This window comes from Theropithecus gelada, chromosome 6 (genome assembly GCF_003255815.1).
Source record: "Theropithecus gelada isolate Dixy chromosome 6, Tgel_1.0, whole genome shotgun sequence".
NCBI lineage: Eukaryota > Metazoa > Chordata > Mammalia > Primates > Cercopithecidae > Theropithecus > Theropithecus gelada.
Window position 1 is genome coordinate 91,310,282 of NC_037673.1, and position 3,963 is coordinate 91,314,244.

A 3,963-nucleotide genomic window follows, 5' to 3' on the forward strand; every position below is an offset into this window, starting at 1 on the left:
GGAAAGATATTCAAGATATATAAATCACTTGAAGTGACTTATTAAATAGGCAACATGTAAACATAGTATAAAATCCTAATAATACAAAAGGGTATACAGTGCAAAGGAAGTTGCTCTTTTTTTAAAAACCACAAGCATGTTTATTCCTCTAAAAACAGTATACCATCTTTCCAGTTTTCAAAATGTTATTATCAATTATCTGCAGATTACTCTCATTAATCTGATTTTTACAAATCTCAGACAGAGCAGAGCAATTCACCAGCACCGTCATCAAGCGAGCTACAAATCTATTCTTTACCGAAGCAAGGAGACACTTAAGATCAAGTCAAGAGAAGAGCTTTCAGTGTTTACAGAAGGGTAACTCACATCCATTTGTCATACATTTCAGGGTCCCATATCCCCCTTTTAAATTGTCTAACTCCTAACTCAGTTTATTTTTATAGTGTGAAAACAAGGAGTCACCCAAGTGAGATATTCCTTCAGAGCACTGTTGAAAATGAATCAAACATGGAGATCCCCCAGATCCCTGTTCTCAAGTGTTAAAAATATTTTACATTAGCACACAGAATATCCTTAGATATATTCCATCATGTTCTAAAGAGTTTGTGTTTCCCCCTTTTTGATGATGTTTTCAATTTCTTCCGAGACCTTTCCTGTATAGTCAATTGGTTCTATTGCTTTTAACTTCTCTTGATACTCCAGTGGCAAACCATTTTTTTTGCACCCATGCAAATAATCTTTTTATACTGTGAAGACAGAGGAGTACTTTCGTAATTTGTCATCAGATAACTTTGACAGGTTAGTTCTCTTTCTTCTTGAGTTGAAACTTTAACTTCTATTGCAATACATTTTCCTTTTTTTTTTGAGACGGAGTCTCGCTCTGTCGCCAGGCTGGAGCGCCGTGGCGCAATCTCGGCTTACTGCAACCTCCGCCTTCCGGATTCAAGCCATTCTCCTGCCTCAGCCTCCTGGGTAACTGGGATTACAGGTGTGCGCCACCACACCCAGCTAAGTTTTGTATTTGTAGTAGAGACGGAGTTTCACCATGTTGGCCTGGATGGTCTCGATCTGCAGGCGGGCCACACAAAAGAACGCCGCTGAGGGGTTTCGGAGGTGGATACTCTCGTCAGCAGGTTGCTGCCGTAGACGAAGTACAGAAAACTGTCCTCATCCGGCCCGGGACGTCCCTGCAGCCCGAGTTCGCCATGTCCCACTGCTGCCTGAACGGGAACCTGGAGCAGAGCTGTGAGGAGCAGCCAGAGAGAGCAGCGCGGCGGCCCAGGACCCTGGCCCAGTGACTCCCTGGCCGCCGCCTCCAGCAAGTTGCTCTTTTACCTTATTCCTCATCAGTTCAGATTCTCTCACCAGGGGCAACCTCTATTTTTGGATTCTTGTGCCAGGATATGTTATTAAATTTTTTTAAAAAGGTCAGACCAGCGTATGATTCCATATGTGTGAAATTTAGAAGATTACATATATATTTGCAGGTGTGGGTATATGTACAATATATATAATATGTTATACATATACACAATACAATATATAAAATCAATATATATTATTTTTTCTAAAAAGGGACTGATGACTCAATTAATTAATTAATTAATAATTTCCCCATCAGTCAGATGAGGAAGGGGCTTTTTATTTTCCATCTTTCTTCATTGACTATTTACCATATGCACTTTCACTTGTATGTTTACTCTTTTTATTTATTTAAAGTAGATACTGGGATGTAGGGAGGTGGAGAAACCAGTTTGGACTAGACTTTAAAGAACGGTGGCAGAAGGGTATGAGATACAATAATAACCTGAGGGAATAGCAGTGTTGAGAAAAAGCATCTTTTGTTTAAGGGAACCTTGACTATATTTGTTTTATTTTCTCCTTTTGTAGAGGAAGCAATTAGTACGAGGGAAAATATGAGCGAGAGAGAGAGAGAGAGAGAAAAAGAGGATGCTTGATGGAGCAAAGTCACCAACAGCACTGGAGGAGGGGACAGAGGGCCAGGCAGTGGGGCTGACCTCAGAGAAGACAGGTGCACCTTTGGAGGGTGCACCAGAGGGGGCGGGGAGGGGACAGACAAGGAGGGTGCCGAGGCTGAGGATGGGCAAGCTAACTGGCCACAGTGCAAGCCCAAGGGGACAACGGATTCCAGACTCTGGACACATGGCCGAAATAACCAACTGTGAGTTCCTGGCTACAGAGGAGGTGAGTGGAGCCAGGAGAAGGAGATGAGAGAGCAGAGTGGGGAGGCATTAAGTCAAGATGAAGATGAAAACTGGTTTAGTGCCAGGGTTTAAAAAAACGATAATATTTTTAAAAGGTTATGCTCAATGACAGGAAATTCAGGCTCTGCGTGACAGGAAATTCAGTAGGCACTCGGTGAGCTGCATGACTGAATTTGTGTAGCAATGTCAGAAATGCTGAAACAAAACAATAAAAGTTTTTTTAAAAATACTTTCAAGCTTTTGGGAAACATAATTTTGGTTAACATGACCCCACAATTAAATGAAGTCTATTTAATTAGGGAGGCAGTACTTCTGGAGGAAAACAAATTGCCTAGGCTGTCAATTTAGCAATGCAACAAACATGAAATCAATAGTTTATTAATATCAGGTGTATGGGTATAGACTTGCCTTATACAGAAGAGTTTCATTCACACACCTGGTTGCAAAGAAATTAAACATGAGCTGACATGCTCAAAGGAAATAATCACTTAGGGATAGAGCATCTTCAATTAGAAAGGACAGTTTGTCCCACCCAGAAACAATCTCTGGGCTTATGTGTAGATGGAACTGTCACTTGGAATGACTTGTCAAAAGAGCTTGAGGTCAAACTAAAGCTGAAACTGAAAGGTAAAACTCTGAGCTAATAATAACTATTGACCCACATCACCAGAAAGTTTAGGAAAGCAATCAAGAGGAAACAACAGCCACTTAGCCCTTCCTCATCCAAGAATCCTTTCTGCCATTCCTTTCCATCTAGCACTTTTTCCCTGTGTAGTAACTTTCGGCTTTCATATTTCATTACTCCTCCGCAGAATATGAGGTTCAACTACAGGACTCTCACACAGATAGATGAGAAGTGTACTTGTGACAAAATGTTCTCCAGTGGGCTTCTGGCTAATATATTTTTGGCACATCCGAACTATGTAAGAGGATGCAATTGTTGATAAAACCAAGGAAGGAATGTATGTGCTGAGTATTCTGTGTCTAAAATCAAAGTGGGCTGGGTGCAGTGGCTCACGCCTGTAATCTCAGCACTTTGGGGGACCGAGGTGGGTGGATCATTTGAGGTCAGGAGTTTGAGATCAGCCTGGCCAACACGGTGAAACCCCATCTCTACCCAAAACACAAAACTTAGCTGGGTATGGTGGCATGTGCCTGTAATCCCAGCTACTTGGGAGGCTGAGGCAAGAGAATCGCTTGAATCTGGGAGGTGGAAGTTGCAGTGAACTGAGATCACAGCACTGCACTCCAGTCTGGGTGATAGAGTGAGACTCCATCTCAAAACAAAACAAAACAAGAAGAAAACAAACAAACAAAAAAACAAAACCACTCACAAAAAACAAAAAACAAAGTGCAGAACCATGTGTGTAGGACAATCTCTTTTTTATGAATATAACAATCTAGGGTATGAAAGCATTATATACGTGTGTGTATGATTATATAAGAATGAGATAGAGCTGTATATCCTAACATGAAACATTTCCAAGCAAAAAACATACTAAGTTTGTTACTTTGCAAAGTAATATCTACATCTAAAAAATGGAAAAAAGAATTACACATGTATAGATGCATGTTCTGTGCAGTGTGGGTGCCTAGACAGGGGACTGGGCAGTGCGACCTTGAGCAGGAGTGACCTGGAGCAGGATGGTGCAGGTTTTCAGCTTTCCTCTGTAGGTTTCTATATTATTTGAAACTTACACAATCAGGATATATTCCTACATGACTTACGTAAGAAAAT

The 3,963-nt window shown here is 41.1% G+C and overlaps 1 pseudogene; it reads right to left on the bottom strand.

The window, feature by feature from the left end:
• On the bottom strand, positions 1-1,207 carry LOC112626907 (annotated as a pseudogene).
• Positions 1,208-3,963: the final 2,756 nt, after the last annotated feature.